We start from the raw sequence: 18,598 nt of genomic DNA, 5'->3' as shown, positions 1-18,598 counted from the left end.
CATCAATTAAGATAAAATAAACTGTAATATATTGATCTTAACAATTTTTAAATAGACATGAAAGACAGACTCTTGAACAAACAACCTTTGCTAATATTTTTTTTATTTTTTTTCTGTTGTAGTGATGGAACAAAACCTAGGTGAAATTTTTTGCACAGAGCTGGTTTTAATTTACACATTTTTGCAAGGCATATTTGAAGACAGAACATGTATATAGTATTTTATAGATTAATATGGGGGAAGAGGTGACCAATCCTCCAGTTAAGAGCCCAAAACCTTGGTATTACCATATATTTGTATCAATGAAAGTCAAAAAGCTGACAGACAGACAGACAAAAGAAACATCAAAACAAAGTTTTAAGAAAAATATAAAACATGGAACTAATTATTAAATTAAGTATGATATGGCCTAGCAATGTCTCTACTCTTGTTAAATAAGCAGGTCCGTTTGAGATCTAAATATTAAATTTTACAGTATAATTTTCTAAGAAATACGATGTTGTAAGATTTACCAAAAAAAATTATTGCACTATTTTTTTTATTGATCTATTCCAAACAAATTACAAAATAAATCACATTCAACTGACAACCAAACAGTTTTTAAAACAAATTGAGTTTTAGATAATTTGCTCATTCACCCTTGGAATTTTTTAAAATTTAATCCTGTAAAAATTTTTTAGGAATCTTCTTATGTAAAATACCAAAAATATAAACTTAAAGCAGCTGAGATTTTATCACCATTTGATTTAGCTTTCTGATAAAAAAATAAACACATTAGAACACACCTTAGTGATAGAATAGCGACGTTACTAGATTAAGGTTGCAGGTTATTGGACTGTTATTTACACAGGTACACAAAGTTTGAAACCTCATTATCTTTTTTTATTGACTCAAAAACATTGGGTACTTTTAATGGATTTTGATTGGTTGGTTTCAAACCTCCAAAATTTACAACCAATAAGTTTAGTTTGCAGAAGGGGGTAGTTTTATTTATTATCATTGAAGATATATGTAAATTCACTTCAATTCACTTCTTGCCAATTGTCTTATCCCTCAAAATTCCCTGAGAAAATATTGAACCAAATGATTGATACTTCAATTTAAAAGGGAGTTAACCCACCTCCCAATTCAAAAGGTCAATTGGTCATTTAACATTTTCATGGATCATTCCATTATTTTCATCTTTTTTTACATAATTCTTTCAGACATTTTCAATCAATAACACAATTTTTTTTTGAAATATTGTTTGTACGAAGTAGCAAATGAAATGTATTGCACAACCTTTGTTTGTATGTCCTATTTATTTAGGTAGCTAGTAACAAAATTACGAGTGAACCACAGAAATCCCTCCCCTTGCACCTCTTATTTTTAGATTAAATATCTAGCCACTATGGAAATTTTACAAAGAGTGGCAAAATTTTCTTAGGGATATCTCAACCCTAACTTAACCTATCCTAACCTAAAACTAGCATCAAAATTACGATTTTCCCCAAAAAGATTGTTTTGGATTCCCTCTCAGTTAATCGGCTTAGTAAGAACACTATTTTATCAGTAGACTAAAAGATGAGATATTTTTGGGGAGAAATATGATTCTTTTGATGGCCAATCAATTTTGATGGTTGTTTTCAGAAGCGAAGCTACTCTGTAAGCAAGGTACGTTCGTATGCCTGTCTGCCTGCCTGACCGAGATACTAAGATTAATTGGCAAAAAGTTAAAATTTATCTTAATCAGGGAGGTGGGAGGGCATGCATTGTATTGTATAGCTTTAACAAAAGTTCCTGATTCGTTGGCTTTAAAAAGTTTCTGAGACTTTAATTAGATCTTGATGATTTGTACAAACTTTTCCAGCAATACTTTTGATCTATAATTAGGGGTAATATTTGCAGAAAATTGTCTGTAATACGATGCTATACATGATTTTTCAGTGTGGCTGAGAACAAGTTCTATTCCAGCGGCTATTCAATCGGTTTTAAAGCCGTACTGGAAATTATGTTATCAACTTATTTTTTCTTTATTGTTTGAAAAGTTGTATAATATTTCAATAACATAATTGTTCTTGATTTTCTCTATACTTTTTAGGCTACCCTTTAGAAATAACAATTATGGTTAAAGCTTTTTTCATGGTTTCTTATATCTTTTAGTGCCATAAAATAGTTGTATGTATGAATGTGTTTTCAATAAGATTGATCAAGACTTTTCAGGGAAGCTTTGACAAATTTTATTATTAATCCACCACATCCAATTGTAGGCTAAGCCTCTATTTTTTTAAAAAGATATAAAACCCTTGGGAAAAAAACTTATTTTGATTCTTTGATTCTCCCGTTTATTCATCTTGAATCTTATTTTAATGGTACAAGACCGACAAACGGGCAGACTTACAAACTGAACTTGTAGAGTGGCTTTCCTTTTAAGAATTTTAGTAGCCAATCCTAAATACCAATATTTGTATTTGCTAACAGGGATAAAAGGTATAAATGTTCATAAAATACTTGCCACTAAGTTATTTTTTTTATTAAAATAATTAATTTTAACAACTTTTGTACAATAGCATGCTTTATAAATGATATAGGCTACACCCCTAGAGGCATCTAGGTACAGTTGAGGGAGGCACGACGGGATAAATCGACCCAAGTAAAAGTGAAACTTATATTTATAAAAGGTTGATAATTATTACACTAAGATAACTACTAGGGTAGATAGAGTAGGCCAGAAAAAACAGCTGAAAACCATCCTACGCTTTAATATAAAAATAAAATAGTGACAAAAAATCGTACTTCTTTGTATAATAGGCCTAGCATCTGCGCCTCTAGCATTTAAGAGCTCTGTATTATACTTTATAAAATGAATCAAAACAACTAATTCAATAAGTAAATACAAATTTTCTTCAGATGCCACATCCCTTGGTCTCTGATCAGTTATCTGATCTTGTTTTAACATAATTTATTGCCTAAAAAAGCTGAGCATACAAGCAACCAACTATTAAAGTCTTTTTTTGTCCTTTCATCTGACTATTAGCACGATTAAATAATGGGCTTAGCTTCTATTTGTTTTGACCAACTAAGCATTTCAGTATAAACAACAACAAGAATAATAACATCACTAAAAACGAAGCTCCAAAATTGGAAGGTAGGACAGATGAACATTAACATTAGTCTCAGAAACTTATAAATTAGCAGAAGGATAATTTTTAAGTTTTAAGAATTGCTTTTAAATGTGATGAAAAATTGTCTAAATACAGAATACTATTTAAGGAGATATCTATTTTTTTTAAATTGATTGTTGAGAAGCTTCGCTTAAATTATTGTACTTATTGTCTTAGGAATTAATGTTCCAAAAATCTGATAAATATTGTCAAAAAAGGACAATTCTAACATGCCTAAACTAACAAAAATTCTTTAGTGAGTCCCATACCAAATTCAATCAATTGAAATGTAAGTGCTTGCAATGGATATAGGATATACCTAGAGATTATGACATTTTAGGTTGCTAACATTGAACTCATTTATTGGTCGGTTAGTTCATCAAGTAGGTGGGTAGGTGATTGGGGAAAGGGGGTGAATGGGGTATCGTTATGGTAGATTGCTGCTAGTTTCATTTATTAGAGAACAAGAAAATCAGGTGCAACATCCAATTAATAATAAATCCATTGTAAGAAATGTTTGCACAATCAGACATGTTTAAATAGTAAAAACTAATGCATTAGACATTAAGTCAATAAAATAAAATGTTAAGCATTTATAATAGCTAAACAAGACACATAAAAAAGGAACGTAATCAAATTTAAAAATACGAGAATACATATAGAGAAGAAACAAAATAACTTACATAAACTGATTTTAGACTATAGGGACGTACAGCCATAACTAGGTTATAGAGTATCTGCGCTACTATTCATATGACCACTCCTTCCCATATATTTAACTCTAAATTTTTTGTGCTTTCCCTCAAAGTGCCTAACGAACACTAAAACAACCCTTTACTTATTTTTGAAATAGATCGAAAGTAAGGGGGGGAGCCGGAGGGGTAGTTTTTTCTTAACTCCAGCGGAGGGTCCAAACCATCGGTGCCCTAACCATACGGGGCTACCCTATAGCCTAAAAAAACACCCCTCCCCACAATTCATTTCAAAATAAGGTGTGGGGGGGGGGTTTCTGTGCTCAACTAGGCATTTTTAGGAAAAATCGCAAAACTTTTTCTACCACAGAAACGTCACATAAAACTAATAGTGTCCATTCAAAGCTGCAAAAAATAAGGAATTTTCTTATATCTTAATTGGTTGATACAAATATAGAGATAGGGGTAATTTTGTTTATCATAATTGAGGGCGTGCCTAAATTTATCGTCCATTGTCTTATCCCTAAAGATCCCTGAAAGTAAAAAAAGTTTGTGAAAGTAAAAAGTAGATTTTTTACTTTTTTCGTTACATTAAATAAAAACCACATAGACTTGTAAATGTTGAAATTTATTTAGCAAGTTGATATTTTTATTTTGACATTTCAAAAAAGGGTTTCTTACATGAGTTTTTTTTATATACAACTAAACAAGTAAGATAATTTTTTAAGAAAGGGAGGGGGTCATTGAAATGCAATGCACACTGGTTCCCAAAGTTTCACAGACACGTTCACTTATTGGTTGGCTTATATACTTTGGATACTTTGAATAAAGTTTTCCACTAATAATTTTGATCTACAGAAGGGGTAATTTTTATGATAATAATTAAGGGTGTATATCAATTTATAGTCCATCGTCTTATGCTTTTTCAATTTTACCTTTGTCAATATTACAAATATTAACGGTCAAAGCTATCCGTTACAGACTAACAGACAGATTGTTAAGAAATAAAAGCTTAGCCTTTAAAAACATCATTAGTAATAATAAATCGTTGTAATGTACAATTAAATTACTTTTGGTAAAACCACATTAAATTCTCATATACTAAATGTTAAAAAAGCCTGTTTATATAGCATTAAACCTACCACATAGTTTTATGCGAGGATAGGGATAAGGTATACTAAAGAAACTTTCATTGGGTGGGAGGGGACAAAGGACTATTTATTATATCTACATGTATCCAATAAACATCTGTTGCCTCAAAAACTTTGTATACCTTATTTAAATATTAATTAGTTGGTACAAACCTATAATGTTAAATTTTTATACAAATATTTCTCAAGTCAAAAATTATTTTTTATAAATAGGGGTATACATCAATATATATATTTTTTGGTCTCCTTGGTTGAGAAAAAGTAGGAAAATAAAGGTTAATCTGGAATATGGCATATCAATATGATATGTAGACTTTCCTAAATAGTTGTCTAAAGCCTTACACATTTTTGGTGACAGAAAACAAGAAGCCCTAAAATGTGAGCAAGTTTAAAAGTACATGGGCAAATAAGAACTGAAATACTGCTTTAAAAAGTATTATTAGTATGTGGGTTTGTTTTCAATTCAAATAAACATTTTTAGAAATATTAGTAAAATTCAAGAAAAACTTACTCTACAAAATCAGGCTTTGAAATATCCTGTCACCAAATTTTGTGTATAATAATATTTTATCAGTGGCAGAATTTTTAAACAATGGTTCTGATATTTCAGATGATAAGCTAAAAGTCAAATTTATTATTTATTTCAGACATATGAAATGTGGCGTGTACATTGTACAGGTTTTTGCCAGGGGGGTAAAATCTTAATTTTAAGGGGGTTGTTACCCCCCTTTTTTCTTCGTCTCTGTGTCTATTAATCCTTCTTTCTGTTGAATTTTTGTCTAACATTTTGACATTTGTCATTTGCTTAAACCCTCAGAACGATCATACAATCGGTTCAGTGGTTAGCTAGAACTTATTGTACAAACCAAAAACAAAACTTTTTTCATATGACAGGATCTAAAACTTTATTACTTAAATATTTAGATCTATATATTATTTAGTCTATGTCTGGGATATGATATATTTGATAAGTGTCATTACAAGTAAATATAGTTTAATATTCTGATCTATATATTATTTAGTCTCTGAATGGAATGTTAAATATTTAAAAAGTGTCATTACGTGGCAAATATAGTATAACTAGAGTTGGCTCGATATAACTATCTCGCTATTGGCTAGGTTTATTCAATGATTTATTTACTTTTTATGGATTTACAATATAAAATACGCTCTATATTTCTATAAAATCCTTTCGTGGCATTCTTTTACTAAAAACCCACCTTGTATTGGCATAGTTTAATAACCAATTCAAAATTAATCTAATAACCTTTACAAACTGACATTTTAATTCATACATTTTATTTCACAAATTCACTCTCTTTAGATTTTTTTTGAAAAAAACGACATGTTGTAACATACCCAGTGGTGGGTTTTTATAAAAAGAATGATGCGTTTTTTTTTATCTTTCCTTTGTCATAAAATCTATGTACTTTTCTATGTCTCTCTTTCTCTCCCCCTCTCTGTCTCTTTCTCTCTCTCTCTTTCTGTCAACAATATTTTCTGAAACAATATTTTTAAATTTTGTATACTTTAGCATGTAAACTAAGGCTTTTAAATTGTAATCTTTATCCAATGTGGCTCATTTGGTTAAGGTGTCAGGTTTGAGATGTTAAGTTTCAAGATGAGTGGTTCAAGACTCACCACTGAAAAAATTTTTCAATCTTATATACTTTGTCATGTATATTAAGGCTGTAAAACTATAATCTTTATCCAATGCTTATATGGCTCTTTTGGTTAAGGCGTCAGGTTTGAGATGTCAAGTTTCAAGGTGGGTGGTTCAAGACTCACCACTGAAACATTATTTTTCTTTCAATTTTATATACTTTTGCATGTAAACTAAGGCTGTAAAACATTAGTCTTTGTCTCAAGTGATAAGTTTCAAGATGAGTGGTTCAAGACTCACCACTGAAAATTTTTTTCAACCTTATATACTTTGTCATGTATATTAAGGCTGTAAAACTATAATCTTTATCCAATGCTTATAAAGCTCTCTTGGTTAAATGGCAGGTTTGAGATGTCAAGTTTCAAGGTGGGTGGTTCAAGACTCACCACTGAAACATTATTTTTTTAAATCTTATTTATTTTGGTACATAAACTAAGGCTGTAAAACAGCTCTTTTGATTAAGGTGTCAGATTGAAGATGTCAAGTTTCAAGGTGGGTTGTTCAAGACTCACCACTGAAACATTATTTTTTTTTAAATCTTATATACTTTGGCATGACAATTAAGGCTGTAAAACTATAATAATTGTCTCATACTGATTTAGCTCTTTTGGTTTGAGATGTCAAGTTTCAAGGTGGGTGGTTCAAGACTCACCACTGAAACATTATTTTTTTCAATCTTATTTACTTTGGCATGTAAACTAAGTCTGTAAAACAATAGTAATTATCTCATGATAATTTAGCTCTTTTGGTAAAGGCGTCAGGTTTGAGATGTCAAGTTTCAAGGTGGATGGTTCCAGACTCACCACTGAAACAATTTTTTTCTTTCAATCTTACATACTTTGGAATGTTTATTAAGGCTGTAAAACTATAGTAATTGTCTCATGCTGATTTAGCTCTTTTGGTTAAGACGTCAGGTTTGAGATGTCAAGTTTCAAGGTGGGTGGTTCAAGACTCACCACTGAAACATTATTTTTTTCAATCTTTTTTACTTTGGCATGTAAACTAAGGCTGTAAAATAAAAGTAATAGTCTCATGCTGAATTAGTTCTTTTGGCTAAGGCGTCAGGTTTGAGATGTAAAGTTTCAAGGTGGGTGGTTCAAGACTCACCACTGAAACAATATTTTTTTAATTGTATATACTTTGGCATGTAATAGCTTTTAGATGTTTTAAGTGACTGTTAGTATAAGGTAAATGTTTAAAAATATTTTTTTACTCTTACCAAATATTAATTATTATCTCAGAGAGTGAAAATGATTATTAGTGTTAAGGGTAGATTTGAACCATCTGACCTGAACTGGAACCTCATCTCTACCCCTGAGCTACAATGACAGACATGAAAGAGAGTAAAATTTTAAATTATACTATAAGAATTATGTTTTTGTCTATCCTGTCTTTTTTCACCACTGATAATTGGTCTCCGTCATAGCTCATTTATAGAATGTCGGTTACCTTATCCGTATGATGCGGGTTCGAGGCTCTCCGAGAGGGGCGGGGTTTTTGTAGTTGTTAAAAATTGGAAGAATTTATAAAACAAAAGTTGTCACAAATATAGGTATTAAATAGTCTGATTGTTTAGATTTCAAATATTTTTAAATCTGATTTTTAATAAATTGATATTGATATTTTATTTTTTATTTAAAATGGCTGATCAGTCGGTTTGCTGGTCTGTAATTCCAAAAATAATACAAACGAACGCCGGGAGAGGCAGTACATAAGGAATCAAAACCAAGAAGATTCATTGTTCATGTGCATTACACTAAAGTTTTGTTACAACGATTTCTAATTCGTTGTAATAAAACTTTGAATACTTTGACTGAATTTGGATTGGTTGGTTCAATAAGTTGAGTGTCAAAAGTTTCAACCACGAATTTTAATCTACAAAAGGGTAAAATTAAGTATAATCATTGAGGATGTATATTAGGGTGGGTCGATTTTGGAATTTCACATTAGTAGACATTGGCAAGGGTTGCTGTGCCAATATAAAACCCTGTGAAACTTGAAAGAGGATTTTTAACCCATTAGTGCCGAGCGCCACTTTTATGGGCCAATCGAGCTGAAAATCTCAGGGAAGCTTTATAATGGTAAAAACGGAATTCCATTTTTTTTGTTTTGCTCTAGTGGCGTGCACAGGAAAGTTGCAAAAAAACCCGGTTCAGCCTGGCCATAAATACCAACCAGGCATTATTTGGGCGGTTTCCGCCGGCATTAAAACCCAGTTTTGTAGTAAAAACCCGGTTATTTCGGCCGTTTCGGGTAAAAAAGCCCGTTTGTCGAAGTTTTAAAACCCCACAAAAAAGGGTGTAAAAAAACGATAAAAAAATCATATAAAAAATAATAATTTGAATAAAACGAATTAACAAATAGATGTACTTGTCAATAAACATTAGATTTCACGAAAAAAATCAGCAACTTTACTATAAAAACAAAAAAGTTAGAAGGGTATTTTGAATTTTCATGATTTTCAAATTTTGTTGATCTATACCGGCAAACGGAAGTAAGCTAAACTGCCTGCTTCAGGGGGAAATGAAAGCCAGGGTAGTAGAGGGGGGATTCATACTGAGAATGATGCAATTATGAAGCTGGAAACCGTTTTTTTTTCATTTTTTGGAACCGGGTTTTAATACCCGGTTCGTCACTAATGGGTTAATCCAAAAACAACGGGCGCGCGGGGGGTATAAAATGTGCCCGCCCCCTTATAAAACCAAAAATTGAAATGCCTTCAAACACAGGCATATTGCATATCAAAATTGCTGCATTGAAATGCTGAATACTGATACGAAAACCGTTTTGAAAAATATTGATGCAGTCTGGAATGATTTTCAAATAACCTACCAAAATAAACAATATTGACTAAATCAGCTGTTTTTAGGTACTTAATGTGATCTTATTCGAACTAGGAGCAATATTTTTCAAAACAGTTTTTAGATTCGTAATCAGCATTTCAATGCGATCATTTTGATATGCAACATGCCTGTGTTTAAAGGTATTTCAATTTTTGGTTTTATAAGGGGGTGGGCACTTTTTATACCCCCCGCGCGCCGGCAGCCATAAGAGCCAAGTCACTTTTGAAACTTGAATGGGGCTTATCATACATATGACTTCCACAACTTAGGATAACAGTAAAATCTAAAAAAAGGGGGAAATGGGCCCACCCTAATGTATATCAATTTATAAATTCATCAATTCTTCTTATCCCTTTAGAATACCAAGACTCTAACCCCTGCAGGGTGCCGAATCTTGTATTAAGCTAACCTAACCTAACTATAGTAAGTAAAGTTAATCTGCAGAGTATATATCATTGTAATGTACAAATCTTAATCAATTTGCCTTTTAAATAATACATTCAACTTGTAAGATTTGTAAACTAGATTATTATGAACTTTGGTATTTTAACTGTTAATTAAGCATATGTTTTTCTCCAACAGGAAATCCAGGAATCTCATGGGATAAGACATTGGACAGTAAATTAATGTATTCACCCAAAAAATATTTATTGGGTGGAAAAGTATGGATATAGAAAGTTTGTACAACCCGATCAATATTTCTAAAGTTCTTCAACTAGCGAATGTGATATTGAACTTATAAAACTTAGGGTACCAGTATTATTTATATATCATTGTTCCCTTCCTTCTTGTTTGTACCGGTTCCATAACATACATATATATGACTTTCATCTTGATAATTATCGCCCCAGTCTATTCCAAATTTCTATGTCTACATGGATTTCAACCAATTCAGCTATTGCAAAGTAGTTATGCCCCTAGAGGCCCGTAGAGCACTGGGGAAAAGGGGGGGAAGTCGACCAAATTCTTTTATATTTTAGAAAGACCTATAAAAATTTAAGAGGGGGGGAATTTTTTTATATGTACCCTCTCACAAAATAGTCACAAATCTTCCCTGGACCTATCAAAGCTTCCCCTGTAATCGGTTCAGAGGCTTGTAATTAAGAGTCTTTGCTACAGATAGATATCCTGTTGCTTTAATATAAGGATACTTTTTGCTAATTTTGTTTAAACATTTCAGATTTGAAAATGTATGAGATTTCCTTCTAATATTGCAGTCCAAATAAACAAAAAAAATGACACTAGTAGAGTATCTTCGCTACAGTATTTACTGTGTAAGAAAGTATGAACCTTTGTTTTGACAGTAAGTCAGTTGGCTCTTATCAGGGAGGGAGGGGATATTGGACTGTAGATTATACTGTCCCCAAAAGTTCCTAAACACGTTGTGTAGGGATTAGGATGTTTTTTTTACTGATCTATACAAATTATTAGTATCAAATTTTTCACTGATAATCCTTATCTAATGAAGTATAATTTGCTTGCCATTGTCCTTTCCCTTAAAATCCCTGACTTATCATGGACTTTTACTTTACCCTAATTAGTTCACAGGCGTTGTAATAGAAATCTTGTTAAGGCAAGCTGTAAAAGGCAGCTCATACAAATAACGAAATTAATTCGGAAGAAAATCACGAAACCTATACGTGTTTTTCAGCTGTCGTTGGGGGGCAACACGTCGTTAAATTGACGACCTCTCCATTTGCCCCCCAAATATTATTTTAGATTTATTTTGCTTGTTGGTTATACCTTATTCCTGTGTAAAAGGGACAGTGGCGTGCGGTAGGGGATAGAAAGGTGTCAACATTCCCTTAAAATTGAAATTGAGAAGAGCTGTTTTCCCTTTTTTCGATGGCTTTACACCCCCCTAGTGAATGGCTGTGCACGCCACTGTATAGGAGCTGGAACATGTCACTAGAAGAGAAACAATTTTGCCTCTAATTTATTCACACCAAAAAAATATTACTCCTAAAGCAAATTAAGGTCCCAGGAATGTTTCCTTTAGCAGTTCCCAAATATTGCAAATTAACCATAAAAGAAAAAAAAGATTTTGATGTTTTTTTAAAAGCGAAGCTTTTCTATAATTAGGGTCGGTCCGTCCGTAACGGATAGCTTTTCTCGCTAATTTAGGCATGTTAGAATTGTACTATTGATTTCAAACTTTGCATGGTGATTCCTGTAGTAGTTAGGTACGATTTAGAAAGCGTAGCAACTCTATAATCATTACCAGATTGTCCGTATGTCCATTTAAACATGTTGATTTTTTTACTTTTTTAACAACAAATTTTTATGTGATCTATTAATCCGACTGATCTGATTTTTGGTAAACTGATTCCTGGGACAACAAAGAACAATATTATAAGCGAAGCAACTCTATAATTAAGTCCTAAAAATTTAAGTATGTCCATAAACATTACTCTGTATCAAGCAGTTTTACAAAAATTTTACTTACAATTTTGCTTCGACATTTATACATTTATATTCTGATTATTCATTTCTGACACTATACAAGTGTTAGTTTCCGTTTGTCCTACCGTTTCAGTGCTTCGCTTTTATGGATGTTGTCATCCTTGTTTTGTTAAGATTAAGGATGGGTTTCTAGCCCCTGTGGGATCTATCCTGCGGGTCTCTTTTAACCTTTGCACAACCGAACCTAACTCAAAATACGTTTGAAAATACGTTTTTATAAAATAAATTGTTTATAGTAATAATGATATATGAAGGAAACTGCAAGTGGCAGTAATTTATCGAAACTGAAGAATTTCAAATGTTTAAGTAATCCCATACAAAAACATGATAATATGCATTGAAATTTGATATAATGTGATTCATGCAAAGATTAGGTCAAATGAAATTTTTTTTAAAAATTAAAATATTTCATTTCCAGTATGGCTTTGAAACCGATTAATATTCGCTGGGTTAGAACCAGTTCTCGGCTATACTGAAAAATAATGTATAGCATCGTATTACAGACAATTTTCTGCGGATATTAGAAAAAAATCATCAAATTAATACTAATTTCCCTGGGGGAGGGGCCCGGGGGGGGGTTCAATCTTATAATTTTTTATTTTAATATCCGCGGAAAGCTGTCTATAATACGATACGATAAATAACTATAATAAGCCTGAAAACATTTGGACTAGGGTTACAGAGATTAATTTATATTGGATTCACCTATCTCTGTATATGTTTGTGGTAAGAAATTTATACATAAAATTCTAACTTGCCTGAACAAGTTTAAAACATTTGTTTAAAAATTGAAGATTTCACAGAAGTTGTCTTTTTATAGATCTTGGACAAAGTAGTTTCAGACAAAGTAGCTTCGGACAAAGTAGCTTCGGAAAAAGTAGCTTCAGGACAAAGTAGCTTCAGGACATTTACTTAAGAAAAGTAGCTTCCTAAGAAAAAAATAGTCTCCAATATAGCCGCAGCGCTCGGCCCCCTAGCCTATAACCTAACCTAACCTAACCTATGTTAGCCTCAGAACATTTATTTAAGAAAAATATCATCAACTGATAATAAATAGGTGGTTTAGAATTTCGTAGATTTTGCAAAAAGTGGTTGATAGATTTTTACAATTTTTAATATTGTTTTTACAAGTTTTAATAATGTTTTTACAATTTTTTGGTTAGGTTAGGTTATAGGCTAGGGGGACGAGCGCCCGCGGCTAGGAAGGCCAGAGGGCCGAGGGCGGCGGCTATGACCTTTATTAACAGTGGAGGCTACTTTCCTTAGGAGGCTACATTGTCCTGAAGCTACTTTGTCCGAAGCTACTTTGTCCAAGATCCCTTTTTATAAATAATAAAAAGTATGCATGAATATTCTAAAGCATTAATAGGACAAAAAATAAATCAGAACTGGTTTTAATCCAGCAAAAATGAATCTTTCTCAGGGACATCCTGAAAATATTAAATTAAAATGTAACAGGAAAACTGTTTAAGAAGAGCTTTTTAAAACTTATTTGCAAAAAATTAGCTAATTTATTTTTTTTGCTAATTTGATAGAATTTTCTTCCTAGTTTATTAAATGTAATTTCTTCTCAACCAGTTTTCTTATCGGGAAATTGCATCAAAACACATAATAGCATGCCTTACAACAAACCAAATAAATTCGTGATTTTATTAGTTTAAAAAGGCATACTTGGAGAAGAAGGGAACAATGTACTGTAAACTATACAGGTACCAACAGTTTTATAAATCAGTCCTATTATTTGTCAGCCCAAAAACTTAGGGTACTTTTATTGCTTGGTTTAATATAGCAATGTCCAAACTTTTCAACCAATATTTTTAATCTACTGAAAGTGTAGTTTTGTTTGTTGTCATTGGGGATGTAATTGAACATGTATTTGCTTTGTTTTTTCCCTTAAGTTCTCTGTTCAAGTCCATTATTTAAAGAAACAATGTGTGTTTTAGATGAAGCTTTTTTAAAGTTTTATACATATTGCTGTATGACACGGACACCTTCTTACACAAAAACAATGTTAAAAGTTAGTACATTAATTTGTTAGATGATATTATATACCAGCATACTACTTTTTTCAGGGAGGGAGGGCACTATATATGGGTCCCCAAAGCTTTATTTGTTGGCTTAAAATCTTTGATTTGGGGACTTAAATTTTGATTGGGTTTTACAAATTTTCAGTATCTAACCTTTCCACTAAAGGGGTAATTTTGTTGATTGTAATCTGGGATGTGCATAAATATTTTTTTTAATCCCTTAAAGTCCCTGCGTTTTTGCTTCCAATTTAAGCAGCTATCATTTTTAATTAAGAATAAATTCTTTTAAAATTATCGCTTATATACCCTCTAAAGCTTTTAGATTTATAATATAATTATAAAAAGAACATAATTTGCATATTAAAAATTTTAAGTTAAAAAAATGAAGGATTTTCGCCTAGGGTTGCTATATTCAAAAGGTTAGGCAAACGCAGAAAACAGGATTAACCCATACACATGATCTGAAAATATAATAGCCTAAGACCACACCGGGACTAATATGAAACCTCCTTTTAATTTGGAAGTCAATCAGTTCAATAGTTATTGAGCTTCAGACAGAAAGTTTTACTACTTTATATGAAAGTTACTACCATAAAACTGACTAACTAACTTTGGTACTCAAATCTTTAATTGGATGTTGCACCAAATTTTCATGTACTCCAATAAATACTACCAGCTGGCTAAATTAAATTATCCCCCATCCCCTTTATCCAATCCTCTCCACTCCTACTGGATAAAAAAAACTTAACAATAATTGAGAGGTCAATGTTAGCAACCTAAATTGACGAAATTTTTTCCCCTGTTGTCAATATATCCACGTATTCTATATGCATTGAATTGCTGAAAATTTTGGAATAGTTATTTCTCGTATCGTATTATAAACGGCTTTCCGCGGATATAGAATGTACAATTATAAGATTAAAACTAGTTTTTTTAGCCCCGTGGTGCCGAAGGCACCGGCTAAAAAAACTAGTTTTAATCTTATGATTGTACATTTCTATATTCGTAGAAAACTGGATATAATACGATGCTAGACATAGTTTTTTCGTATTCATGAAAACCGGTTCCTATCCACCGGATTCAAATGAATACGAGAAAATGTTTTATGTAAGCATATTAGATTTAATGCTTCATAGATAAGAAAAAAAAAGAATGAGATATGTCTATCTTATCAGTTTTTAAATAAAACTGGATAAAACATTTTAATAAGAGAAAAATACTCTTTTTTAATAAATAATTCTCTGAATTTGTACTACTTATGTATTTACATCATTTACTATTATATGAAGTAGCATAGATTTATAGCTGTAACTTAAGATTTTAATAATTATTGTTACAATTTTATCCCAAAAAAGATAATGAAACATTGCTATAAAATAAAAATAAAAGTTAATGTTTTATCCATAACAGATATAAAGATATAAACATTTAAGGTGTGGTTTTATCATTGGATAAAGAGATATGCCGATAGAAGACAAATTTGATCCTTTGCATTTAAAAAAAGGTTACTTTCTTTTTGTTGGAGGGATATATGTTGTTCTTATCGTACAAAGACGAAATGGCAGTTTTACTTAAAGTGCTTAGTTTATCATAAAACACCTACCACCCCCCCCCCTCCCGATCTTATTTTGAGCTAAATCTAAGAAATAAGTCTTTTGCTTGTTTGTTAATTACTTTTGGTCAGGCTAGGTTAAATAATACTGGGTAATGGTAGCCTTGCATGGATTTGGCCCAACAGGAAAAGGCCCCTTTGCGGTAAGGCATAGAGAACAAGACTCCTCCCCTAATTTATTTTAAAATATGAGGGAGGTTCAGCGATACAGCATCAACAAAATTTTGAAATATATTTTCTTGTGACATTTCCCTGAATTGGTGAGTCGTATTGGATTAAAATATTTAATATATCAATTCTGACATAAGAAATTTAACTGTCACGTTATATCTTTTGCAGGAAGGGGTTTATCAGGGATGTTAAGGGATAAGACAATGGAGGATTATTTTAAAAATATCGAAGATTATGATAAACACAACTAACCCCTTTTGTAAATTGAATTATTGGTTGAAAATTTTGGCCAATACTAGTTGGCATATAACCAATCACAATTTAATAAAAGTACCCAATGATTTTGAGTCAACTGTTAATTTTGGGTACCAGTGTAATTTACATATCTTCCCCTCCGAGAACAATTGTGTTTATAAAACAAAGGTTTTATAAACACAATCTCTCATTCGATGGCTTAAAAAACTTTTTTAAAAGCAAAGCTTTTCTATAATTAGGGTCCGTCCGAGACGGATAACTTTGTTCTTTAATTCAGGCATGTTAGAATTGTCCTATTAATTTCAAACTTTGCTATGTGATTTCTGTAGTAGTTAGGTACGATTTAGAAAGCGTAGCAACTCTATAATCATTATAGAATGTCCGTACGTCCATTTTAACATGTCGATTTATTTTTATGTGAAATAATTATCCGATTGTTCTGATTTTTGGTATACTGATTCCTGGGACAACAAAGTACAATATTATAAGTAAAGCAACTCTACAATCAAGTCCTAAAAATGTAAGTATGCCCATAAACATTTCCCTGTGTCAAGAAGTTTTTCAACAAATGTTTGACTTTTATTTTATCTTAATTGGTCGGTTCAAATTAGAAGTGTCAAAACTTTTCAACCAATGGTTTTAATCTGGCAGGGCTCAGAAGCTACAGTATCATTTAGTAGCAACTTTTATCAATTATCAGCTGCAACATAAGCTGAACCAAGCTATAGATGGGACGGTTACCGGCCAAATATTTTTATTTAAGAATTCAAATAAACAGAAAAAGAAGATATCTATAATACAAAGTAGAACGATGTCTGTCTGTTTGTTTGTTTGTCTGTCTGTCTGTCGGTTCAGTGGTTAGCGAAGGATCTCGCTAACCACTGAACCGATCGGGTTCTCCTTAACAGGGTAGATTCTCATATGTCCCTGGAAGGTTTATAACTATTTTGGGGGAGGGTACCACCACCCTCCCTAGAGAAATTAATTTTTTTTTAAATTTCTCAATTTTAGAAAGAGAGTTCAACGAAAAACAAACATTAAACGTAAATTTTTTTTACTTTTTCTTTTAAAATCTAAAAAAAGAAATTGAATATTAATTTCGACTCTCTCCTCCTCAAGTGCCCCTAAAGGCCTCTAGGGGCGTAGCCGCTAGTAATCATATAATGCTCTAATCATGACTTTGCTTGTTTTTAACAAACATAATACACCCATTATTCATTTTTAAAAAGCAAAGTTCTTCAAAACTTTATTCAGTTTTGTAAAAACAAGAATATTTATTTTCAGTAATATCAAAACTTTATTACAAACTAAAATACTTTTTAAAAATGATTTATAAAACTAATGTCTAAATCTTGTTCGTAATTCCCAAGTGCTGTTACAAACAGTATTATAATGATTTTTTATTTTGCTTTTATTTATTAGCCCATAGTCTCTAGAAGATAGCGAGGAACGTCAGGGAAATAGCTTAAAACCACCCAAAGATATTCAAACCCAATTCGGATTAGCCTCAGACAAATAACCTTACTACTTTATATAATAGAATGGTACTTTCTGCTCAAATGTTTAATTTTCATCCTTGTCTTACTTTTCCAGACGCTACAATACACCAGGCATCTACAGGGATAAGACAATGGCCGAGAAATTGATGTACATACTCAAAATTACCCCTTCTGTAGATCACAATTAGTGGTTAAGCGATTAAACACTCAATCTAATAAATCAATCAATTCAAATTCTTTAACAGTCCCTAAAGTTGTGAATCCAGCGAATAAGAAAGCATTATTATAAAACTTTGGGGACTAGTATTATAAACAACCCAATATCCCCTCACATTCTGACAATACACCTATTTTATTTAGATATCTTGATATTATCATAAACTAAACAAGGATGACAACATCCATTTCATTGTACCTACTCTTCCTAGGAATTGCAATTTTTAAAAATCCATGACAATATAGAATAATATAATGTAAAAAGTAAATATACAAATATCAGAAAAATTGACATGTTCAAAAGCGATGTACGGACCTGCTACTAATTGATAGAGTTGCTAAGCTTTCTCAATTATACCTCTTTTTGTACAGGAATCCTCATGGAAATTTTAAAATCGATGGGATGATAATAACATTTCGAAATTAACGGTTAGAGCTATACGTTATAAACGTAGATATAGAAAAGCTTTGTTTTTAATAATTTATACACTTTTAAATCAAAATGTATTTTAGAAAATTTTGGAAAAACTGATTTAAAGAAATACACACCCTTTAATTTATGTCAAGCTGTTATATGTCAAAATAGAATACTAAGTAAAGGATAAAACATTGGACCTAAATCAAATTGGTACCCAAAGTTTTATTATTCGTTGGATTCAAATGTTTTAGTAAATATATTAAATTTTGATTGGTTGGTTTGATTGTGTTCATCATTGAGGTTGTATATCAATTTATCGTCCACTGTCTTTTCCCTTTAAACTCCTGAAAAAAGTAAAATAAGTAAAGCCTATAACAAATATACTTATAATTTATTTACTTGTAACAAAACTAACCTAAGAAAATGATGTCCCAATTTTTTATGT

Source organism: Acartia tonsa, chromosome 14 (genome assembly GCF_053477335.1).
Source record: "Acartia tonsa isolate MP-2025a chromosome 14, ASM5347733v1, whole genome shotgun sequence".
Classification (NCBI taxonomy): domain Eukaryota; kingdom Metazoa; phylum Arthropoda; class Copepoda; order Calanoida; family Acartiidae; genus Acartia; species Acartia tonsa.
This window is presented reverse-complemented; position numbering follows the sequence as displayed.